The 26,812-nt window shown below is 38.1% G+C and overlaps 1 long non-coding RNA gene across 1 annotated transcript in view; it reads right to left on the reverse strand.

Moving 5' to 3' along the window:
* Positions 1–26,812, reverse strand: part of LOC131838160 (uncharacterized) — a 349,742-nt gene that overhangs the window by 59,681 nt on the left and 263,249 nt on the right. Inside the window, exon 3 of the long non-coding RNA XR_009356507.1 lies at positions 23,172–23,304. This is a non-coding gene — a long non-coding RNA (uncharacterized LOC131838160). The remainder of the gene's footprint in view (positions 1–23,171; positions 23,305–26,812) is intronic.

Raw genomic sequence — 26,812 nt, forward strand, 5'->3', positions numbered from 1 at the left:
ACCTCTAGTACTATGTTGAATAGCAGTGGCGATAATGGACATCCCTGCCGTGTTCCTGACCTTAGCGGAAAAGCTTTCAGTTTTTCTCCATTGAGAATGATATTTGCGGTGGGTTTTTCATAGATGGCTTTGATGATATTGAGGTATGTGCCCTCTATCCCTACACTTTGAAGAGTTTTGATCAGGAAGGGATGCTGTACTTTGTCAAATGCTTTTTCAGCATCTATTGAGAGTATCATATGGTTCTTGTTCTTACTTTTATTGATGTGTTGTATCACATTGACTGATTTGCGGATGTTGAACCAACCTTGCAGCCCTGGAATAAATCCCACTTGGTCGTGGTGAATAATCTTTTTAATGTACTGTTGAATCCTATTGGCTAGTATTTTGTTGAGTATTTTCGCATCTGTGTTCATCAAGGATATTGGTCTATAGCTCTCTTTTTTGATGGGATCCTTGTCTGGTTTTGGGATCAAGGTGATGCTGGCCTCATAAAATTAGTTTGGAAGTTTTCCTTCCATTTCTATTTTTTGGAACAGTTTCAGGAGAATAGGAATTAGTTCTTCTTTAAATGTTTGGTAGAATTCCCCCGGGAAACCATCTGGCCCTGGGCTTTTGTTTGTTTGGAGATTTTTAATGACTGTTTCAATCTCCTTACTGGTTATGGGTCTGTTCAGGCTTTCTATTTCTTCCTGGTTCAGTTGTGGTAGTTTATATGTTTCTAGGAAGGCATCCATTTCTTCCAGATTGTCAAATTTATTGCCGTAGAGTTGCTTATAGTATGTTCTTATAATAGTTTGTATTTCTTTGGTGTTAGTTGTGATCTCACCTCAATGTGCGAAAGGAATCCATCAAAATCCTTGAGGAGAACACAGGCAGCAACCTCTTCGACCTCAGCTGCAGCAACATCTTCCTAGGAACAACGCCAAAGGCAAGGGAAGCAAGGGCAAAAATGAACTATTGGGATTTCATCAAGATCAAAAGCTTTTGGGCGCCTGGGTGGCTCAATGGGTTAAGCCATTGCCTTCGGCTCAGGTCATGATCTCAGGGTCCTGGGATCGAGTCCCGCGTCGGGCTCTTTGCTCAGCGGGGAGCCTGCTTCCCTCTCTCTCTCTCTCTCTCTCTGCCTGCCTCTCTGCCTTCTTGTGATCTCTCTCTGTCAAATAAATAAATAAAATCTTTAAAAAAAAAAAAGATCAAAAGCTTTTGCACAGCAAAGGAAACAGTTAACAAAATCAAAAGACAACTGACAGAATGGGAGAAGATATTTGCAAACGACATATCAGATAAAGGACTAGTGTCCAGAATCTATAAAGAACTTAGCAAACTCAACACCCAAAGAACAAATAATCCAATCAAGAAATGGGCAGAGGACATGAACAGACATTTCTGCAAAGAAGACATCCAGATGGCCAACAGACACATGAAAAATTGCTCCACATCACTCGGCATCAGGAAAATACAAATCAAAACCACAATGAGATATCACCTCACACCAGTCAGAATGGCTAAAATCAACAAGTCAGGAAATGACAGATGCTGGCGAGGATGCGGAGAAAGGGGAACCCTCCTACACTGTTGGTGGGAATGCAAGCTGGTGCAACCTCTCTGGAAAACAGCATGGAGGTTCCTCAAAATGTTGAAAATAGAACTGCCCTATGACCCAGCAATTGCACTATTGGGTATTTACCCTAAAGATACAAACGTAGTGATCCAAAGGGGCACGTGTACTCGAATGTTTATAGCAGCAATGTCCACAATAGCCAAACTATGGAAAGAATCTAGATGTCCATCAACAGATGAATGGATAAAGAAGATGTGGTATATATACACAATGGAATACTATGCAGCCATCAAAAGAAATGAAATCTTGCCATTTGCGACAACATGGATGGAACTAGAGCGTATCATGCTTAGCGAAATAAGTCAAGCGGAGAAAGACAACTATCATATGATCTCCCTGATATGAGGAAGTGGTGATGCAACATTGGGGCTTAAGTGGGTACGAGAAGAATAAATGAAAGAAGATGGGATTGGGAGGGAGACAAACCATAAGTGACTCTTAATCTCACAAAACAAACTGAGGGTTGCTGGGGGGAGGGGGTTTGGGAGAAGGGGGTGGTATTATGGACATTGGGGAGGGTATGTGTTTTGGTGAGTGCTGTGAAGTGTGTAAATCTGGTGATTCACAGACCTGTACCCCTGGGGATAAAAATATATGTTTATAAAAAATAAAAAAAATTATATTAAAACAAACAAACAAACAAAAAAACAAAGACACTGATAAAAAATATTCTAACTAACATGTTCATGCTGAAAGACTATTGTTATTTTGCCTCACAAATGCTGACAATTAGTTTTCCCGAGCAGTTGTAAAATTTTATTCTTTACTTAGCAAAGTATGTGAACGTTAGTTTCTGCACCTGCTCAGCTGTATTTGGCATTGAAAGTTAACTTTGCAGTTTGATCTCACTTGCAGCAATTTTACTTAACTGCCTTATTAGCTCTATTAACGTACGGATTCATTTGGATTTTCTAGTTAGATAACAAGCAAATAATGGAATTTTTGTTTCTCCCTCTGGAAACCCTTATACTTGTCTTAATGTGATAGCTAAGCTCACCTGTAGTGCAATGCAGAAAACAAATGGTGATAGTGAACATTTGGTCTTGTTCTTGAAAACGAAGAGAATTCTTTTGATATTTCAGTGGTCATTAAACTATTTGCTGTAGGGTTTTTTTTTAATATTCTTTTTTCAAAGTAAACATATTTCCTCCTTTAATTCCCAGTTATTAACAGTTTTGACCATGAATGATTACTGACATTTCCCATGTGCTTTTAAAAATTTATTTTTCCTTTTGAGTCTTTTGGAATTTTTCTTTCTTTTTTTTTTAAATTTTTTAAAAGATTTTATTTTATTTATTTGACAGACAGAGATCACAAGTAGGCAGAGAGGCAGGCAGAGAGAGAGAGGAGGAAGCAGGCTCTCCACCAAGCGGAGAGTCCAACGCGGGGCTCGATCCCAGGACCCTGGGATCATGACCTGAGCCAAAGGCAGAGGCTTTAACCCACTGAGCCACCCAGGCGCTCCTCTTTTTGAGTCTTTTGGGATTCAGTTTTCCCCCCTTAAGCTGTTAATGTAATGTTTTACATTGATAGTTCATTTGTATTGATTGAGGTTACTGACATATTTTGATTTTTTTCTATTTTCATATTTTGTCCTTTTTATTTAACGTTTTTGTTCCTTTTTCTTTGCTTAAGGTTTTTCTTCTCCATTCTTGGCACTTTTCCTTCCACAGGTTTAGGAAAATGCATTCTGTTCTTTATGTTTATCTTACACATTTGATATAAATGTTTATCCCTAAAAATTCTGAAAATAATTAATAATTCCCCTCCCCTTTATTTAGAACAAGTACAAAGCATTAGAAAATAAAATTTCAATCATCCCTTCCTTACTTAAGATTTAATTATCCCTTCACCCTTTAAAAAAAAAAACCACAACTTAAACATCAGTCATTGTAATGTTCAACAGTTTACAGCAGTTTTTTTAGATGCTATCCATGTTAATAATTTAAGACTTAAGACTTAAGAGTCTAATTTAACTTAAGACTTAAGACTTACTATTATGCATCATTTGTTATATTCACAGATCGCCTATGTTAAATGTACTATAATGATATCATTTTTATATAATTTTTAGTGTTATACAGAAATGCAATTGACTTTCAAACTTCCTGAAGTCAACCACATGTAACAAAGCAAATCTTGAGAGCTTGTTTGGAGGTTCTAGCAGGGGAGCGCAGCTACTTGTATACCCTTGACTGGAGATCGGTCCTCTCCTCTATCGGGGAAGGTCGTCCTCTTCGACCGAGCGCGCAGCTTCGGGAGGGACGCACATGGAGCGGTGAGGGAGGAAGGGGACACCCGCCTAGCCAGCCAGATCAGCCGAATCAACCCTGGCGATCAATGGCGTGACAGATGTCTCAGCCAGATCGCCCTCACATCCAACAAAGCAAACCTTAATTATCGTCATTCTGAGACATGCAAAGTGCATCCCTTTAGTGAGGTCCTGTTGGTACAATATGTTTTGAATTTTTTTATTATTTTGAAACAAAGTATTTCTTTTACTCTTATTCTTTTTGGGTTTTTTTAATTGCTTATTTTTAATTCTCGTGGAATATATATAACAAAATTTACCACTGCAACTATTTTTTAAAATTGAAATGTAATGGACGTACAACATTGTATCCACATCAGGTGTATGACATAATAATTCAATATTTATAGATATTAGAAAATGAATACCACAGTAAGTCTAATTAATATCTGTCACCATACATAATTATGGATTTTTTCCCCTGATAACAACTTTTAAGATTTACTCTTAGCGACTTTCAGATATGCAATATAGTATTATTAGTGATAGTCACTACAGTGTATATTACATCCCTATGACTTATTTTTTAATTAGAAGTTCATGCCCTTTGACAACTTTCACCAATTTTGCCCATCTCCACCCCCCACCACCTCTGATACACACCAATCCTTTTTCTCAGTCTATGAACTTATTTTTGTGTTTAAGCTTTTTAAATCCCACATGCAGAGAAGATCATATGGTATTTGTCTTTTCCTGTCTGACTTATTTCACTTAGCATAAATTGTGTTGTTGCCAATGACATGATTTCATTTGTTATGGCCGAGTAATATTCCACTGTAGGATACATATACCACCTCTTTATCCCTTTATCCACTGATGGACACTGAGATTGTTTCCATATGTTGGCTGTTGTAAATAATGCTACAATGAATACAGGAGTAAATTTGTTTTTTGAGTTAATCTCTTCATTCTATTGGATAAATACACAGGATTGAAACTTTTGGATCATACAGCAGTTCTATTTTTAAGTTTCTGATGAATCTCCATACTATCTTCCGCAGTGACAATACCAATTTACATTCCTACCAACAATATACAAGTGTTCCCCACCCCCCATTCTTGTCTATGCTTGCTATTTCTTATCTTTTGATAACAGCCACTCTAACAAATGTAAACTGATACCTCACGGTGGTTTTGATTTTTGTGATTAAGGAAGTTGAGCATCTTTTCATATGTTGGTCATCTGTATGTCTGCTTTGGAAAATGTCTATTTAGGTCATCGGTCCATTTTTAAATTCAACTTTTTCGTGTGCTATTGAGTTGCATGAGGTTTTAGCATATTTTGGATATTAATCCCTTATCAGATATATTATTTGCAGATATTTTCTCCCATTCAGCATGTTGCCTTTTCTTTTTGTCGGTGGTTTTGTTTGCTATTCAGAAGCTTTTTATTTTGTTATAATCCCACTTGTTTCTTTTTGCTTTTTGCTGTCTTTGCTTTTGGTGTCGAATCCCAAAAAATTATTACTGAGGCCAACATCAAGGAATTTACCCTGTTTTCTTCTAGAGTGTTTATGGTTTCAGGTCTTACTTTTATATCATTAATTCATCTTCACTTGATTTTTGTGTATTGTGAAAGACAGCTGTCCAATTTCATTCATTTGCATATGGATATCCAGTTTAATCATTTATTGAAGAGACAGTACCTTTCCCATTGTACATTCTTGGTTTCTTGGTTATAAATTAATGGACCATTTATGTGTGGGTTTACTTCTGGGCTCTCTATTCTGTTCCTCTGATTTATGCTTCTGTTTTATGTCAATACCATACTGTTTTGATCACTATAGCTTTGTAATGTAGTTTGAAATCAGAAAGCATGATGCCTCCAGCTTTGTTCTTTTTTCTAAAGATTGTTTTGCCTACTTGGGTTTTTCTGTGGCTCCATACAAATTTTAGGATTGTTTTTCTATTTCTGTGAAAAATGCCACTAGATAGGGATTGAACTGAATTTGTAGATTGCTTTGGATAGTTTGGATATTTTAACAATATTAATTCTTTTTATTTTCCTTTTTTAAAAAACTTTATTTATTTATTTGACAGACAGAGATCACAAATAGGCAGAGAGGCAGGCGGGGGAGGGAGGGAAGCCTGGCTCCACCCTGAGCAGAGAGCCCGATGTGGGGCTCGATCCCAGGACCCTGAGATCATGACCTGAGCCAAAGGCAGAGGCTTAACCTACTGAGCCACCCAGGTGCCCCTTAACAATACTAATTCTTCTAATTCAAGAACATGGAATAACTTTTTGATGTTATTTTTGATAACCTTCTTTTTGATGCTCTTGTAAGTGGGATTATTTTCTTAATTTCTTTTTCTGGTAATTCATTGTTAGTATATAAAAACACAACAGATTTTTAAATTAATTTTGCATACTGTAACTACTGACTTCATTGATTAGTTCTACTAGTGTTTTTTGGTGGAGTCTTCGGGGTTTTCTATTTATAATATCATGTCATCTGAAAGAGAATTTTACTTCTTTCTTTCCAATTTGGACACCTTTTACTTCTTTTTCTTTTCTAATTGTTCTGTCTAGGATTTTCAGTACCATGTTGAATAAAAGTAGAGTTGAGTGGACATTTTTGTTTTATTTCTGATCTTGGACGGAAAGCTTTCAGCTTTTCACTATTAAGTGTGGTCATAGCCGTGGCTTTGTCATAGATGGCCTTTATATATGTTGAGGTGTGTTCTAGCTATACCTGTTTGTTGAGAATTTTTATCATGAAAGGATGTTGAAATCTGTCAAAGGCTTTTTCCAGATCTATTGAGGTTATTATATGATTTTCATCCTTCCTTTTGTTAATGTGGGATATCACATTGATTGATTTGTGGATACTTGGGGTAAATTCCACTTTCTCATAGTGTGTGAGTCTTCTACTGTGTTGTTAAATTCAGTCTACTAATATTGTGTTGAGGATTTTTGCATCTATGTTCATCAGGGACATTGTCCTATAATTTTCTTTCCGTGGTAGCCTTGTCTGCTCTTGATATCAGAGTAATGCTGGCATCATAAAGTGAGTTTGGGAGTGTTTCCTCCTTGTCTATTTTTTGGAGAGTTTGAGAAGGACTGGTATTAATTTTTCTTTTAATGTTTGGTCAAATTCACCTATGCAGGCATCTGTTCTTGGATTTTTATTTGTAAAGAGGTTTTTAATTACTGATTTTATTTCTTTACAAGTAATTGGGATCTTCAGATTTTCTATTTCTTCATGATTTAGTCTTGGAAGTTTCTTAAAAATGTATTATTGCGGGGCACCTGGGTGGCTGAGTGGGTTAAAGCCTCTGCCTTCAGCTCAGGTCATGATCCCAGGGTTCTGGGATCCAGCCCCAAGTTAGGCTCTCTGCTCAGCAGGGAGCCTGCTTCCTCCCCTCTCTCTCTGCCTGCCTCTCTGCCTACTTGTGATTTGTCAAATAAATAAATAAAATCTTTAAAAAAAGTATTATTTCTTGGTTGTCCAGTTTGTTGACATATAAGTATTCATAGCAGTGTCTTATGATCCTTTGTATTTCTGTGGTATTGGTTGTAATGTCTTTTCTTTCATTCTAATTTTATTTATTTGAGTCCTCTCTCTTTTTAACTTAGCGCTTTTACTCTCATTCTTGAAAGATTTATTTGCTGAGTACAGAATCCAAGAATGACAGTTATTTTCCTCAGATATTTGAAGATACTGTTCCACTGTTTATGACTCCCATTGTTGAGATATCAGACATAGTCAAATATTTTGGGGGTGATTTGTCTTTTTTCTATTAAATATACCACTGTATTTCTTTTTGAAATTTGTCAATATAATTGTTTAATTGTCTCTTTTTCCTTTTAATCTGCCATTTTTTTGCTTCACATATTTTTGGTTTGGGGTGTTAGAAACCTGTGCATTTATAATTGTTAGATCTTCCTGATCAATTCTTTTATTATTATGAAATAACCATCCTTTTCTATAGTAGCATTTCTTTGTGTTTTATGCCTATGGTCACTTCAAATCTCTTACGGTTACTGTCTGCATGGTCCATCTTTCTTCTCTACTTACTTCCAGTCTATTTATGTCTTAGAATCTAAAGTATGTCTCTTAAGTACAGAATTATAGTTGGATCTTTACTTTTTTTACTTTGTAATTGAGAATCTAGTCCATTCATATTTAATATATGTATTAATAGGGGTGGCTGGGTGGCTCAGTGGATTAAAGCCTCTGCTTTCAGCTCAGGTCATGATCCCAGGGTCCTGGGATTGAGCCCCGCATCGGGCTCTCTGCTCTGCAGGGCACCTGCTTTCTCCTTGCTCTCTCTGCCTGCCTCTCTGCCTACCTGTGATCTCTGTCTGTCAAATAAATTTAAAAAAAAAAATCTTAAAAAAATATGTATTAATAGGGTTAGGTTTATATCTGCCATTATTTATTTTCTAAATGTTCCATGTCTTTTTTCTTTCTATTTTCCTTCTTTGCTATCTTTACTGCTTAAGAAATATTAATGTACCATTATTAATTCCTTGATTATTTTTAAAGTTTATTTTCAAGTTATTTTCTTAGGGACTGCTCAAGAGATTATAATATTCATTCTAATTTACCACAATCTCCTTCAGATTAATACTGATTAAGTTCCAGGAAAAATACAGCTATTTTGTTTTATATATATAATATAGCTTTATCCTTCCCAGCAACTTTGAGCCATTATTATCATAAATATTGCCTGTATATGGATTATAGTCCCAACAATAGAGCATTAAATTATTGTTTCATATAATTTTATGATTTTTACATAAACTAAAAGAAAAAAGGAGACATTTTAACTGCCTTTATATTTATCTACATTTCTAGCATATTTGGTCTCTTCTTCTTTTCCTTTGTATTTAAATTACTATCAGGTGTCATTTCTTTTCAGATGAGAAAAATTTGTTTTTAGTATTTCTTATAAATGGATGTCTGTGAGCAATAAATTTTTTAACTTTGATCATCTGATAATGTCTTTATTTTCCCAACATTTTGAAAGATAATTTTGCTGCATTTAGAATTCTTGCCTAATAATTTTTTTTCTTTCAACACTTTGAAGGTCATTCCACTATTTTCTGGTCTCAGTTGTTTCTGGTGAGATGTCCTATGTCAATCATTTTGTCAGTCCTACTGCATGTGATAAGTTATTTTTCTTTTGCTGCTTATAAAATGCTCTCTTCAACTTTGGCTTTTTCAGCAGTGTGACTATGATAGGTCAAGGTGTGGACTGATCTCTCTCTCTCTCATCCACCTGGAGTTCATTTAACTTCTTAGATCTGTAGGTGAATAGTTTTCATCAAATTTGGGAAACACTGTCCTTTAATTTTCTACCTTTTTCACTCTCTTGCCTCCCCCTGGGATTTGCATTACATGTATGTCAGTATAACAGGTCACTCAGATTTTGTTTGTTTTTCTTAAATATTTTCTTCTATTTGCTATTTAGATTGAATTATTTCTGTTGCTCTATTTTCAAATTCACTGATTCTTTTCTCTGCCACCTCAAAACTGCTGTTGAAACCACTCAGAACATTTTTCATTTTGATTGCTTTTCAAATCTAGAATTCTCATTTGATTATTTTAAAAATATTTTAGAGAACTTTATTTTTAGATCATTTTTAAGTTTACAGAAAAATTAGAAACTGCAGAGACTCCCTATATACCCTTCAGAGGTATATAGGGTCTATAGGGTATATAATTGTGTCTCTTGAACACAATTTTCTCTATCATTTTTCTAAATTTTTCTCTATTTTTAATATCTTGCATTAGTGTGGTATATTTGTTCAAGTTGATGAACCAGTATTTTTTAAAAAGATTTTATTTATTTATTTGACAGAGAGAGAGAGATCACAAGTAGGCAGAGAGGCAGGCAGAGAGAGAGAAGGAAGCAGGCTCTCCGCTGAGCAGAGAGCCCGATGTGGGGCTCGATCCCAGGACCCTGAGATCATGACCTGAGCCGAAGGCAGAGGCTTCAACCCACTGAGCCACCCAGGTGCCCCCCAAAATTAATGAACCAGTATTGATACATTATTATTAACTGAAGCCCACAATTTACATTAGGATTCACTTTTTATGTTGTGTAATTCTACATGTTTTGTCAAATGCATGTCATATATGACATCACAGTGTCATACAGAATAACTTCAGGGCCCTAAAAATCCCCTGTACTTCACCTATTCATCCTGAGTCTCCTCTTCTTTCCCTCCTGAACCTGGCAATTACTGATCTTTTTAATGTTTTTGCAGTTTTGCCTTTTATAAAATGTCATACAACTGGAATCATACAGTCTTTTCTTTTCTTTTTTTTTTTTTTTGAATCATACAGTCTTTTCAAACAGTCTTATTTCACTTACTAATATATGTCATCCATCTTTTTTTTTTTTTTTTTTTTTTTTTTTTTTAATTTGAGAGAGAGGCAGTGAGAGAGAACATGAGCAAGGAGGTGGTCAGAGCAAGAAGCAGATTCCCGGTGGAGCTGGGAGCCCGATGCGAGACTTGATCCTGGGACTCCAGGATCATGACCCGAGCTGAAGGCAGTCATCCAACCAACTGAGCCACCCAGGCGTCCCAAATGTCATCCATCTTTTTAACAATTTTATTTATTTATTTATTTATTTTTTTTTTTTAAGATTTTATTGATTTATTTGACAGAGAGAGATCACAAGTAGGCAGAGAGGCAGGCAGAGAGAGAGGAGGAAGCAGGCTCCCTGCTGAGCAGAGAGCCCGATGCGGGACTCGATCCCAGGACCCTGAGATCATGACCTGAGCCGAAGGCAGTGGCTTAACCCACTGAGCCACCCAGGCGCCCGTCATCCATCTTTTTAGAGTTTATTTCTTCTTCTTTTTTAAATTTTATTTATTTATTCGACAAACATAGACAATGAGAGGAGGAACACAAGCAGGGGGAGTGGGAGAGGGAGAAGCAGGCTTCCCGCTGAGCAGGGAGCCTGATGTGGAGTTCGATCTCAGGACCCTGGGATCATGACCTGAGCTGAAGGCAGACACTTAATGACTGAGCCACCCAGGTACCCTATAGTTGATTTCTTCTTATTGCTGAGTAATATGCCATTGTATAAATATACCACAATCTGTGGATCCATTCACCTGTTGAAGAACATCATGGTTCCCTGTAATTTTTGATAATTATGAGAAATAAAGGAAATTAAAACTTAATGTGAAAATTTTTGTGTGGACATAAATCTACAACTCATTAGGGAAAATACTTATGTGTGACTACTAGATTAAATCATAAGACTATGTTTAATTTTCTAAAGAATTGCAAAACTGTCTTCTAAAGTGGATGTACCATTCATGTACAATTCATGTGAATTCCATAATTTGACATATTCATTCATACTGTTGTCAACAGTAAGAGCTCCTGTTTCTCCCCATCCTTGCCAATCATTCAGTATTGTCAGTGTTTTTAATTTTAGCCATTCTAATAGGCATGAGCTAGTAACTTATTTTTGTTCTAATCTGTAATTCCCTAATGACAAATGATGTTGAGCATCACTTCATGTGCTTATTTGCCGTCTATATATCTTCTTTCATGAGGTGTATGTTCAGATCTTTTGCTCATTTCTTAACTGGGTTGTCTTCTTCTTCTTCTTCTTTTTTTTTTTTTTTTAAGATTTTATTTATTTATTTGGCAGAGAGAGATCACAAGCAGGCAGAGAGGCAGGCAGAGAGAGAGGGAGGGAAGCAGGCTCCCTGATGAGCAGAGAGCCCGACGCAGGGCTCGATCCCAGGACCCTGGGATCATGACCTGAGCTGAAGGCAGAGGCTTTAACCCACTGAGCCACCCAGGCGCCCCTGTTTGTCTTCTTAAGTTTTAAGTGTTCTCTGTATATTTTAGAGGCAAGTTTTTTAAATCACATATATGTTGTGCAAATACTTTCTCCCAGTGTGTGAATTGTCTTCTCATTATCTTGACAGCGTCTTTCACTGAGCAGAAGTTTTTAATTTTAATGAAGTACAAATTATGATTTTTTTGCTTCACGGACCATGCTTTTAATGCTATATCTTAATTGATTTAATTAAGATGAAATCTTTTTTTAAAGAGATGTATGCAAAGCCAAGCTTTACTTAAAAAATAATAGAAGGTAAACCAGTGAATCAAACTGTTTCACTACCCTCCCCGATAAAACCAAGTATAATTACAAAGAGCTGAGAATTAGGATAGTATCCTAAAATGCCTTAATATGAATTTCTCTTATTAGAAAAGAAATTTTTGCTTGAGATATTTTTCTTCAACTGGATTGAAAATTACTTGTGGAAAACTTACTTTTTTTTAATTTTTAAAAATATTTATCTTCCAAGATTTTACATAAATTCAAGTTAGTTAGCATATAGTGCAGTATTAGTTTCAGGAGTAGAATTTACTGATTCATCACTTACGTGTACCACCCAGTGCTCATCACAACACATGCCTTCCTTAATGTCCATTAAACATTTAGCCCATCCCCTACCCCTACCCCCTCTAGCAACCCTCAGTTGGTTCTCTATAGTTAAGAGTCTATTATGGTTCACCTCCTTCTGTTTTTTGTTTTGTTTTGTTTTGTTTTTAATCTTATTTTATTTTTCTTCCCCTTCCCCTAGGTTCTTCTGTTTTGTTTCTTAAGTTCCACATATGAGTGAAATGATATGGTATTTGTCTTTGTCTGACTGACTTATATCATTTGCATAATACACTTTAGATCCAGCCATGTTGTTGCAAATGGTGAGATTTCATTCTTTTTGATGGCTGAGTAATATTATGTGTGTGTGTGTGTATTTAAAAAGATGTGAGATATATATGTGTGTATATATGTATATACATAAATAAAATCTTTTTTTTACATCCCCCCACCTATACTACATCTTCTTCTTTTTTTTTTTTTTTTTTGGTAGATCAAATTCTAATGTGACAATTTACAAGTAGACAGTGCTCTGCTGGGTATACTACATCTTCTTTAACAATTCAGCAGTCAATGGACATATGGGCTCCTTCTGTAATTTGACTACTGTTGATAACACTGCTACTAATTTTAAATAATGAAAAGATTTTCTCCTGTGCTATCTCCTAGAAGTTTTAAAGTTTGGGGTTTTAAAGTTAGGGACTATGATCCAAATTGAGTCAATATTTGTGAAAAGTGTGAGGTTAGGGTCTAGATTCATTTTTTTGTTACATGGATGCCCAGAGTTGAAAAGACTATTCTTTCTCCACTGAACTGCCCATGTCAATGATGAGTCAACTATTCATGTGGGTCTAATTCTGGGCTATTCATTCTGTTTCATTGATTTATTTTTCTGTTCTTTCACTAATACCACACTCTCTTGATTACTGAAGTTTTATAGTAAATCATAAAGATGGGTAGTGTCAGTCCTCCAATTTTGTTCTTCTCTTTCCGTATTGCGTTGACTCTTCTTGGTATTCTGCCTTTTCATGTAAACATTAGAATTGGTTTGATGATATCTACAAGACAAGTTACTGGGATTTTGAGTGGGATCACACTGAATCTATGTATCAATCTGAAAAGAACTGACATCTTAACAATTTTGAATCTTCCCATCCATGAATATAGAATTTCTCTTCCTTTATTTGGATCTTCTTTGATTTCTTTCATCAGAGCTTACAGTTTTTCCTTATATAGATCCTGCACATATTTTGTTAGATTTATACCAAGTATTTCAGCTTTTTGATGCTAATGTAAATGGTGTTGTGTTCTTAATTACAAATCCCATTTGTTCGTTGCTGGTATATAGGAAAGCAGCTAACCTTTTTATATTCATCTTGTGCCCTGTGACCTTGCTGTAATTGCTTATTAGTTCTAACATTTTCTTGTTGTTGTTCCTTCTTTGGGATTTGCTACATAAATAACTATTTCTTCCAAAAATAATTTATACTTCTGTATTGAGATTATATCTTTTATTTTTTTCTAAAGTAGGCTCCACATGCAACACAGGGCTTAATAAAATCACAATCCTGAGATCAAGAGTCAGAAGCTCTACTGACTGAGCCACTCAAGTGCCCCTTGAGAATATATCTTTTTAAAAAAGATTTATTATTTATTTGAGAAACAGAAAGAGCATGGGATGGGGAGGGGCAGAGGGAGAGAGAGTCTTAAGCAGACTCTACATTGAGTGAAGACCCCGATATGGGACTCGATCCCACTACCCAAGATCATAACCTGAGAGGGAACCAAGAGCTGGATGCTTAACTGACTGTGTCAGTCATGTGCTCCAAGATTATTATCTTAATCAATGTTGCTCTCTGTGTGGAACTGGAGGAAATACATTGGGAAAGATTTTTACATTGTAGTAGAAGACTCCCTACTTAATTAATCAAAAATATTCATCACTTCTTTTAGTAAACATCTGTAGTGACCTACTGTGGGTGAGCCTATATACTAGCTGCAGTAGAGAATTCAAGAAAATAAAGTCACAGTTCTTAGTTGTATTAGTAATTATATTAAACATCTCCCAAGGACTCCTTACATGTGTTTTAAATGCTTACTGTTCTCAGTGCTTTATATATTTTAGTATGTTAATCCTCATAACCAACATATGAGATACGTACTTTAGTTGCTATGTTTATTTTTAAATGACAAAACTGGGTACAAAAAGGTTAAATAATTAGATAATGTAAATACTAGTAATGGAAACAAGATTTGAATCCGTGCAATCTGACTGCAGAGCCCATGTCCATACTATATGATATGATACTATGCAGTGTTGCGTTACACTACAGTATCCTACCTATCATAGGCAGAAAGCTTAGAGTTTAATAAGAAGATAACAGATGTAATACATAAAAAATGAAGTATAAAGAATATGAAAAAATATTTGCTAAATATCACTATAACAGGGTGTGGTGAGATGGTCAGGAAAGTTTCTGGAAGACTTGGAACTCAAGCTGTCCTTAAGACCAACCTCAACCGTGTGTGCTGAGACACATAAATTATGATGTCCGATAATGCCTTTTTTCCTCTTTTAATAAATTGGCAACCCCATTTAATGGCATGCTAAGAAATAAACTGAGCATACTGGAAGGTTTAAACCTTTCTATCTCTGAAGAATCAAGAAAGCACATCCTGTTTCTTTTCTCCATGTAAACAGGAAGACAACACCTCCCAGAACACGGCAGGTTACACTGTGACCTTGGGACTACATTCTGGTTTAAAGAACGTTGAGTGGGAAGTTATGTTGCAATTTCTACACCTGGCTATAAACCTCCCAAGTACACAAATTTTTCCCTTCCATTGAGACTGGAGAGAATATAAGACGAAAGAAACTCTTTAAAAGAGAACCCCAGAATACCCACCTGAGTGTTATGTAACTATGACATGAGAAAGAAATAGATCTTTATTGTTTTAAGTTACCTAGATTTGGAGGTTGCTCGTTATAGCAGTTAGTTTTAATTACCCTGACTAATGACACAGATGAATAGTGATCCCCCAAATCATCACACAGTCCCTTATAGGAAATGTCTTAGATGATTCAGGAAAGCCTGTTTGTAGCCCTCAAAATTTCCTTTTGCCCCATTGCTTCCTATCTTTACTTTTGTTGGTTCCGGGCATTTTCAAGAGTGACACTGAACATATGATAGTCAAAAGAAAGTACTTGGTTTAAGGCAACTTTGATAATTATACACTATTTCAGGGTTAACACTTACTATACCAACAGTATTATTATAACAGTGAATACTCACTGAACAATTTGCATTAATTGTTGTTCTATGTATTTTACGTGCCTTTTATTTTACAATTTTCAAAAAATATAAGATGGGCATAATTATTTCTTGTCAGCAGCAGTTCAGTGTGGTTTTAACACTGTTTAAAAAAACTCAGAACTCAAAATTATTTCAAACTTCTGGAAAAAAAATGTAGTACATTTTTCATGTGTGAAGATATAACTTGGCCATATTTCATCAGCACTGATTTTTGCTAAAGTTTTGAGAATCTTTCCTGAAATACTAAAAACAAAATACTTTTCTATCAGACTTGAGATTTGTAACTGAAGCTCATGAGTTAGATGCTGTATTGATCTAATATACCATTAAGTGGCAAAATAGTACAATTTATCATGTTCACATGGGATTATGGGAAATTCTCTCTACTGCTTTGGGTCTCTGTATATATTTTCTCATTTCTTTACATAACAGACTGATGATAGAGGAGTTCTCATTTCAGTCTTTTGTTTCCAACAAGCAAATGCATGTAAACAAGCAATTATTTTTGAAGTAGTGTACTTTCTCCTACACTGTTTAAAGCAATGATTTGTTTCTTTCAAACTGTATACTCTATTCGCTGCCTATAAAACAAATTACCTTTTGCACGAATATGAGAACACATAGTTTCTTTAAGTTAGCTGGTGAAAATCTCTCTCTTGCCTTAGTGTATTAAATAGGTTATTAAATTCCATTAACTTAAGTGCATGCAAGTACTTCTGGCTTAAGAAAAACATTTCCACAGATGCCATTTATCCAAGATCAAAATTGTCTTTTCTGGGTAGCCATGAAACAAAGAGTCAAGACCTTACATGAAGAAGGAAACTCAAAGAAACAGAACTCAATTTACATAAAAATGATGCCATTAAGCTCTGCAGACGGTGGTGGTATCTCACCTACTCTTCTCCAATATGTGTGTGTGTATATATGTATGTAACAAATGACATTTTAGGCACATGAATTTGCCTGTTCAATACTTTGGTGGGAGATGTACGTTGAACACTTTCAGACTGAGACATACCCAACGATTAGCAGCATTATCTTGGGTGCCGACTCTCAGTTTCACCATGAGCACACTCACCTTCTCCTCTCTCTTCCGCCTCCTCCTCGACCTCCAACCTTTCCTTTCCTAGCTATGCCTATGGCCAAATTTCCCTTCTCGCCCTATGTTCCAGAATCAGCTTCCCTTTCTTTGTCCCATGTGTAAAATTCACCGGATCCTCCTCCAGCCTACCTTAACTTCCTGAACTTCTCTGTAACTGCATCCTAAACACAGCAGGACATTTCTGAGTCACATTTGAGATGAGAAGAGGACACTTTCTACAAACCGCAAAGCAACTCAAGTCAGCCGATGGTAGAGAGCTTTCAGTCAAATACAACCAATTTTCACTATTTATAACAGTTATAGTCTATACTATCCAGTCACATTTTCATCAACTGATCAATATGTGACCTTGTTTTATGTGTGTTTCTGTTTAAGGACATCTTATTTAATATGTATTGTTGACTGATTAACGTGGAATGCACAGCCAGCAGTGCCATAACTCATGCCTGAATGAAGGGTATCTGACACCTGTATTTTCTCCGTTAAGGCACACCACAGCCTTCCTGTGCTTTGGAACATGACAGAGCACGTCTACCCTCTGCTGGGGCTATTTGAAACAGTGAAACCACCAACAAACAGCATAAAAATGAGAAAAACGTGGCCCTAAATAGACCGTGAAAAGGACACTTGTACACAGTATGAGCTGAAACAAGCAGGCAGAGCGTCATCTTGTTTGACCTCAGCTGGGGACAATTCAAATTATTTGCTACTCTGTGCTTTCTGTGAATATCCACAAAAGCACTCTTTTCAGTACGGATGCCAAGGGTACAAACAAATGTTAGTGAGTTAGAGAATTTGCAAATGCAGAATCTGTGAAGATCGACTGTATTTAAATCAGACAGATGTTATGGGCTAGGTTGCTCTCAGTGACCCCAGAAAAAGTTCCATTTTTAAAAGGTACATTTTTGGTTGACTGAGGCATTGGAACACCAGGGACAGCTCAACCCAACCAAAATGGAAATTTTTGTTAAAACCACATTTAAAAAGCCTTGAACTCTCTTGTCTGTACAGAGTGCTTCTAAGTTACAATTCATCATAATGGGCATTATATTCCGGCTTCCTCTGAGAGTCCTGACCTTTCTTTATAGCTCAGGCCAGCAGGGTTCCAGAAACTAAACACAGAGGTCAGTATTATCTTTAGGGAAATCCCTCATTCAAAGGCACAAAGTAGAATTCTTTCCAGTAATCCTGAAGGAAGAGACAACTACCTTACCTTCAAACACCACAGTTTTCTGTGATGGAGGAACAGCTTTCTTCTGGGTGGCCTTCTCTTCATCCTAAGAGATTTATGCCAAATGGTATTTTTTGAGCTTTTGCTTCTTAGCTGAGCTTTAGCAGGGTCAAGGAAACCACAGGGTTGGTGTCTGTGGCAAGCATGTGCAGAGATGAGTCTCGCTTTGGGGAACTTCTGAAGTTTCAAATTGTGAGGTCTGACATGGAACCCAAATCCTGGGTTTACCTGGATTTTTTTTTTTTTTTCTTTAGGATTTACATTGTGACCCATTTCAATGGGAGTTTAAAACCATGTTTCAAAGTCCATTGTGATGACAAATCCCGGAATATTCTCAGAAAGTCAACATGATCTTTCTCACAAGGATTCAGAAGAGCTACAACCAGCACCACCAGTCTGCAGAAACACCTGAGGTCTGCTTTAGACCACAAAATGAAAATAAGCTTTCAAAGTGTTTTTCAAGTTGCCTTTGGGTTTTGTTAAAAGTAGAAATGTTTCTTTCCTTTTTCTTTGCTCTTTCTCGGTCAAATGAAATGTCACTGTCAATTCCCTCTGAACACAAAAGTCATGCCATCGGATACTTGGGGAAAGAAAACCCACATGAAACACGTCCCCAGATGTTATGGGAGAAAGGCTGGTTTAGAAAAGTCTTTGTTCCGTGGCTGAGGCTGCCATGGTTCTTCCATCACACCAGTTTTTACTCACACAGTTTGAGGAATAAAAACACGCTGACCGACAATCCACAAGAACAGTGGAATCCCAATGACTACGAACAGAACTGCTTCAATAAGAGGTGAAAGGGGCAAAAACATCATGAAATGAGTTTAAAGTGTCTTAAGCAGGCACTACGTTGAGAGTTTCATTTTCCTTGTAATAGATTTCTTTTGCTCCAAGAGAAACCCACAACCTGTTTGAATCTGGTTTCTACCATGTTAGTCTAGAGGCAGAGAACTTGCTAGCAAGTACTTCCCCTTCAGATGTTTGGTGGCTCATGGGCGTGCCTGTTGAAGACAACTGCCTGGAAGAAAATACCTTTCCAGTGTCTGGAGGTCCCATATGTGATGCTGCTAAGAGGCTTCATTATTCACCTCTGCCTGGCTCACTAGCTGTGTGACCTTGACCAAGTGACTTAACCTTCTAAAGTCATCTCCTCAACTGCAGACTGTAATTTATCACCAAAGTTTATTACCACATTTAATTGTTACTAGATCTTAACAAGAGAATGGATTTATAGCCTTTGAGTGCCTTGCATTCAAGAAGTACTCACTGTTGATATATTTTCTGCATCATAATCCCCTCTTTCGGCCATTCTGCACTTCCTGTGCCTTCTCCCATCAGCCATGGCCAGCTGGAGCCCACACCCCAGGGAGGGAGTGCTTGGGGTGACAGATGCCTCAGGAGCAAGAGGACTTGTCCAGGGCCAGAAAGGCAGCCAAGGGACCGGAGGGGAAAAAGAAGTTAGCAAAACATGAAGTGTCTTTATTACAACTCAACTGGTTTTAAGGTTTCCATTTCTTTTCAGCAAATGTGTTTTCTTCCTCTCATGGAACTCAGAACATATGTGCTGCTGGCAGCTGATTTCTGCAACTCTTAAAGTCAGGATTGGAGAAGGCTGACTCATAATTTCTTACACTGCACGTGCGAAAGTTTTCAAGAAAATGTGGAGGGGGGAAGAGCCACAGGATTTTGGATGATACTCTCAAATACTTTTCAATTAAATCGGTAAAAAAAATTCATTGATTATTTGCTTCTATTTCTGACTTATTTATATCCAGAGAGAGTGAGCTGGGGGGGGGGAGGGCAGAGGGAGAGGGACAGAGAGAATTTTAAGTAGACTCCACCCCGAGCACGGAGCCTAATGTGGGGCTTGATTCCTGGACCCTGAGATCATGACCTAAGCTCAAATAAAGAGCTGGATACTCAACTACTAGCCACCCAGGCACCCGGCTGACCCTTTTGAACTACTATTACTCAAAGCAGCATGAAGAGATGGGTTGAACAAAAGGTAGTATCACTGAGAAGAACAGAAACAAGGTAGCATTTGGAGAGCATTGTGGTTTTCCATTCATCTTACTTACTTGATGTTATGGCCTCCTTGTGAGGTAGGTTGTATCAGTGACAAGGACAAAGGCTCCCAGGGATTGCAGAGCCACTGAGACTTTAGCCACTGGGATTTTACTGGCTCTAGGCATCAAATTCTTTGCATTATATCCCACACCTTTTTTTTCCCTCTTTAAGACTCACACAACTCCGCTTTGATTAAAATTAAAGTAACACAAAGCAGAACATGGTATCTGTTAAAATAATACAGTTGAGGAAATGTTCTTCAGTTATCACTGTAACTGATCAGGCATGTGACAGATCTTTTACAAGACACACAGTCCCTAACCAGATCAAGCATTCCTACTGATACAGTATGAGGGGTAAGGCATCAGCAAGCCTGACTACCTATGGACGACAGCACAGTGACAGGGCCCTCACATGGACAAATTCACTCAGTGCCTTGAGTTTTCTTTCAAATAAAGTATTTCTCACCTCCTATACAAGTTAAACAAAAAGTCCAACAAGGGTCCTTCACTGCCCTTGACACGTGCAAAAGACCTGACAAAGTATTTCCTCTAAGCAATTTCTTCATCACATTTCTGGCAGAAGGCCTGTGTATGGTCAGTGGTAGGAGGGTGTGGATAAGGGGAATAGAGACACAGGAAAGCAGGACTTAGAGGCAGGTGATCTACTCAGGCTGGAAGAATGGCCATCACAGATTGAGATGGCTCTTTTGTGAACAAAAGTCCCAAGCCTGGACATCAGAAGAGCCTCAACAACTCCTGCAAAAGAGGCCAGCAGAGGGGATAGGAGCCAGACACAACAACTATAAACTAAGTTTCTGCTTCATTCCAGAGTTCAGTTCAAATCTTGGGCTCACCACTTAATGACTGTGTAACTTTGCATAAAGCACTTAGACTTTCTGGAGTCCCATTTCTCTGTGTGTAAATGAGGATAACAAGGCCTTTCTGTGCCTAGTTGGGAGGATGGAAGATTACAGCATACACTGCACAGCACGCGACACACAGCAGACACTGAATGCATACTAGTTATTACTTTGTATCATTGTGATTATCCACAGTCCCGAGATTGCTAACACCACCAATGCTATAATTTAAAACACATGTATTCTTCACATTCTACCAAACTAGTTCAAAGCCTGTTTTTCAAATACATTATCTAGTTGGGGCTTTAAAAAAAAAAAAATCTCTGTGTATGTTCTGCTCTGCTTATCAAAGGCTCTCCGTAATGCTTACCCAAGGGTAAGTCAATTACACAGGATACTGTTCTGCCTTCTATTATTCTTCCTGAACCACATTCCATGTGGTATTGGGTCAATTTCTTTACTTCCTCTTTTCTCCTACCACATACCATACCCTAAAAAAGATGCCAGTTTAGTTTTAACCCTCCTTTGAAAGTAAATTTTCATCTCTCGTTCTCTCTTCTTTCTTTCTCTCTCTCTCTCTTTTTAAATTATTTAAAGTTGTTGCAAGGTCTTTTTGTGCCCTCCAACCCCAATCCATGCAACAAAATAGTAACGGGAGAAAATTATTTGTGCTTCAGCCAGAGTCCTCCTGCTGAGTACGATGACTTTGTAATGAACTATGCATCCATAAACGGTTGACTCTTTGATCTCTGGCTGCTTGTACAACTCTAAAGAGAAAGGCATTCCATTCCAAACCACACAAAGAGATGGGGACACAGGTTATTTATGGGAGCCCACTGACTCTAAGTTTAGCCTGGCTCTTTCAAGACTCAAATACACACATCATTTTGACGGCCAGATCTGCTCCCTCCCCTTACGGTGGTGTCTAATGGGACTGTAGTAGAGGAATGTCTGATTTCTGGCTTCTCTCTGGGGTGAGAAAGGTAGCTAATTTGGCAGGGAGACAGACACAACAGTATTTACAGAGACAGTAGAAAATCGAATCCATATGCCTACAGCGGGAAATCGGAGTAAATCACCAGGCGCTAAGAGGACTTCTGAATTCCCTTTCTGAGGCCAGTTCAGTTTCTGGCCAAGAATAAACTAGCTCTGTAGTTGCACAAAATCCAGCATCCACACGCCCTCTTTAATCCACAGTGCTCCACTGATATTGTCACTTGATGGGAAGAAAAGAAATGCCAGCTCTGGTTCCTTGAATTCGGAGGTGATTTTGCACATCGGACTCCTGCATTACTCAGTGCACTTCCTGTGGTACAGTTGGTGCGAACACAGAAGCCGTGAATTCCCCACTCGGGCACTGTTGTAGCTAAGTTCAACAACATCTTGTGAGTGATTCTCAGATAATGATGTTCTTAGGGGCTCTGCAATATGGCTGAGTATTGATTCACACTACTCAATAAAGCAAAAATCGAGTTGAACAGAGACTGTACTGGGATAGGATCTATCTATTCCCTTCCCTAACTCCCTCCGCATCAAATACCAAAATTTTACAGTGTGGTGTCAGAATGGTGAGGGCTGTATGAGGACCTCTGTAATGGGGGAAAACTCAAAATGGAAATTGCTTTTCTTAGGGCAGAATACGGAACTAATGGATTTATGATCAGAATGCGGACCAAAGCCGGGGCTCGATCTGGTCACTCCATTCTCTCATTCCAGACACTAAAGTCCACCTACAGGAGGCTGATCTGAGCAAAGCAAAAGGACCTCAAGGAAACTGGCAAATTTACTTTTCTACTTTTGTGGGAACCTGACTTTGATTAAAGTCATATTACGTGACAGGCCTAAAAGAGACTCTTACATTTTACTCATTCTATTCAGCCCAGAGACAAAGTCATCAGATACCTACCCAGGACCACATATCATTTGCTAAAAGTTCATATTCTTGGAATATTCTTTTATTCTTTAGTCATTAGGATAGCTTCGAGCCAGAGTCTGAACCCAGAGACAGGCATCTAAGGGAATACAGAACATGCCCAGAAAAGCAACACATGTTATCAGGGACACTGCCTGCAGCCCAAAGAAAGAATGGTTAAAAAAAATAAAACAGCTGCATATCAGAGCACACACACACTGGAGGGAGATCACGAGGTTCAACACAGACCTTATATCCCAGTGGGCTCAGGGAGGAACAAATCAAGAAGTAAGTTTTACAGACAGGCCTTGAGTTCATAATTCATTCACGGTTAAGATGATGAATGTTTATTTTAGGATTCAATAAAAAGAAAGACCTTACCTAAAAAGAAAATGAAAAGGAGTCTTCCACAGATAAGTAGCGTGATCTTTTGGGGCAACACCCAGGGGCTCTGGATCTGGGCTCCAACTGTCTACAAGACACAGAATACACAGTGGGACCTCAGTCTCTCCACCTGAAAAATACAAATAATAATGTCACTGTTTCCATCGAGCAACTGCTCATAGCTAGAAACTCATGCTGATTAAAATATACAGAAAGAACAGAGTAAGATGCGTATATAATGTATAGCCCAGAATGCCTTGTAATCACACATACACCTTTGGAGTATATCCCAAATGAGAGGTTTTAACTTCCGGTTTTCCAGAAAACATTAGTCGCATGCTACAAAGGAAGGTAAACACATGTAAAGCTACATCAACTATGAAAATAAGAGCAAGTTTACGTAGTTGGGGGTAGAAGATTATCGGCAAAAGCCAACTGAGAATCAGAGTGGCTACATCAGAGGTAGAACCATCTCTGATTCACCTCTCTGCTCCCTTTGTTGGTGGGTGAAGGTCAGGAGTGATTGCTGTATTCTCGTAAGAGCCTACTGTGTAGAGATGCTTGGATTCCATTAGTCCTGCTGTGCCCATTGGTAAACAGCCAGGGGATTGCGGGAGGGTGTGAGGTGGTGGTGGCAGAAGGGGTGGGATGAGTACTCCAACAAAGAACATGAGTTGCTCTACCCCGAGATTTTGAAATCATGGCCAAGCCCAAGAGGCACCTCTTCTGTGAAGGACTATTCCAGGATCACTGAGGAGCCCCAGAAAATCAAACTTGACATTGCACTCTTCCCCTGCAGTCAACAGATCCCTATGCTTCCAGAAGCTGTGCTGAGTTTAGTTGATGTCCGTGAAATGAGTGCACATGGGAGAGTACGACTTTCTAGAACATTTCCCCAAATGGAAATCTGTTTGTATCAACCCTTGTTAAGATCCAGAGAAATGCATTTCTAAGTGGAAAGAAAATCAGGGATGAAACTATGAGAAAAATCATTGAACACAATGAAAATGTGTCATGGACAGATGTAGTGTTGACACTAAAAAAGCTATGTTATTAAAAGTTGAACTATGCATCAAAATCCTTGAGGAGAACACAGGCAGCAACCTCTTCGACCTCAGCCGCAGCAACATCTTCCTAGGAACATCGCCAAAGGCAAGGGAAGCAAGGGCAAAAATGAACTATTGGGATTTCATCAAGATCAAAAGCTTTTGCACAGCAAAGGAAACAGTTAACAAAACCAAAATACAACTGACAGGATGGGAGAAGATATTTGCAAACGACATATCAGATAAAGGGCTAGTGTCCAAAATCTATAAAGAACTTAGCAAACTTAACACCCAAAAAACAAATAATCCAATCAAGAAATGGGCAGAGGACATGAACAGACATTTCTGCAAAGAAGACATCCAGATGGCCAACAGACACATGAAAAAGTGCTCCACATCACTCGGCATCAGGGAAATACAAATCAAAACCACAATGAGATACTACCTCACACCAGTCAGAATGGCTAAAATTAACAAGTCAAGAAAATGACAGATGCTGGCGAGGATGCGGAGAAAGGGGAACCCTCCTACACTGTTGGTGGGAATGCAAGCTGGTGCAACCACTCTGGAAAACAGGATGGAGGTTCCTCAAAATGTTGAAAATAGAACTGCCCTATGACCCAGCAATTGCACTACTGGGTATTTACCCTAAAGATACAAACGTAGTGATCCGAAGGGGCACGTGCACCCGAATGTTTATAGCAGCAATGTACACAATAGCCATACTATGGAAAGAACTTAGATGTCCATCAACAGATGAATGGATAAAGAAGATGTGGTATATATACACTATGGAATACTCTGCAGCCATCAAAAGAAATGAAATCTTGCCATTTGCAACGACGTGGATGGAACTAGAGGGTATCATGCTTAGTGAAATAAGTCAAGCGGAGAAAGACAGCTATCCTATGATCTCCCTGATATGAGGATGTGGAGATGCAACATGGGGGGTTAAGGGGGTAGGAGAAGAATAAATGAAACAAGATGGGATTGGGAGGGATACAAACCATAAGTGACTCTTAATCTCACAAAACAAACTGAGGGTTGCTGGAGGGAGGGGGGTTGGGAGAAGGGGGGTGGGGTTATGGACATTGGGGAGGGTATGTGCTATGGTGAGTGCTGTGAAGTGTGTAAACATGGCGATTCACATACCTGTACCCCAGGGGATAAAAATATATTATATAGTTTATAAAAAATAAAAAATTTTAAAAAAAAGTTGAACTATGCCACAATTAAAACAGATCATAAACATTGTTGAGTTTTGACTCCGAAATAGCCGTGTTATTAAACTTTTAAAATAATGCCTCTGTCCATACCATTTAGATTATTTCCTGTGTTGAGTTCAAGTAGTTATAAATACTGATATAACAGAGAATAGTCTTCCAACTCTGCTGGTCGACATTCCAGGTTCTTAATGCTGAATCTACTACCACTTTATCATGCTGCTTTGTGGACATCCTTACTTAGTCTGGATTCTTCCTTTTGATACTTGCACCACTTACCACACTAGGCTCTGTGAGCCACTGAATGACAAAAATTCTGAAATTGAAATTTCACTGAGAATTGAAAATCACTAGGCCAACTACCTTTAATAAAGAATCCCACTAAGCCCACCAGTATCACTTTTAATCCTGATAACAACTATCTGAGAAAGGCAGAATGAATCCTCTATTCTCAGAAGGAGTAAGAGTCTCCACATTAAAAATTATATTCTGGGGGCACCTGGGTGGCTCAGTGGGTTAAAGCCTCTGCCTTCGGCTCAGGTCATGATCTTAGGGTCCTGGGATCGAGCCTCACATCGGGCTCTCTGCTCAACAATGAGCCTGCTCTCCTGCTCTCTCTCTCTGCCTGCCTCTCTGCCTACTTGTGATCTCTGTCAAATAAATAAATAAAATCTTAAAAAAATTATATTCCGATTGAGTAGTGGATGGAGGATGTGAACTCGGGTCAGTCTGACTTCAAAATCTGAGATCCTTCCACTTATGTAAACCATGGACCAGGCCAAGGAGTGATTGTTTTACCAAATAAAACATTTTTAAGGCAGCTATGTGATTGCTTTATTACAATAAAGACAAGAACTAGTTTATACTGAGTGCCAAGCACTGCTGCCCACACATTAGCTCACAAGACCATCAAACCCTACGAGCAAGGAGGCATCACCAGCCTCATTCCACACATGAACACATGCTTACAGACGTTAAGTAAGTTGTCCAAAAAGCAAATTGTAAATGGCAGAGCCTGATCTCAAACCCATATGAGGCGAACTCCACAGCCCTTTCTTTCTCTCAGTGGCTACTGTTTCTGTATTTGTCATAGTTGGCAATTCTGTGTGAATACATTTACTATTACTATTACAATTCTGTGTGAATACATTTACTATTGGGAACAAAAATTGCCAGGCTGCCCATTTTTCTTAGATCTTGTCATCCAACCACCCAATCTGGGTCCCGTGACACCACACCAACTTTGCGGTCACCTCTGGTTCTAAGACTTGCAGCCCTCTCTTCCCTCAGGATCTGCCCAATTCCAAACATTTGTATTAGTCTTCTCTGCTCCTCCTCCCAAAAAGCTTTGCCCCGATGGCTGCCATTT

The sequence above is a fragment of the Mustela lutreola genome, chromosome 8, assembly GCF_030435805.1.
Source record: "Mustela lutreola isolate mMusLut2 chromosome 8, mMusLut2.pri, whole genome shotgun sequence".
Classification (NCBI taxonomy): domain Eukaryota; kingdom Metazoa; phylum Chordata; class Mammalia; order Carnivora; family Mustelidae; genus Mustela; species Mustela lutreola.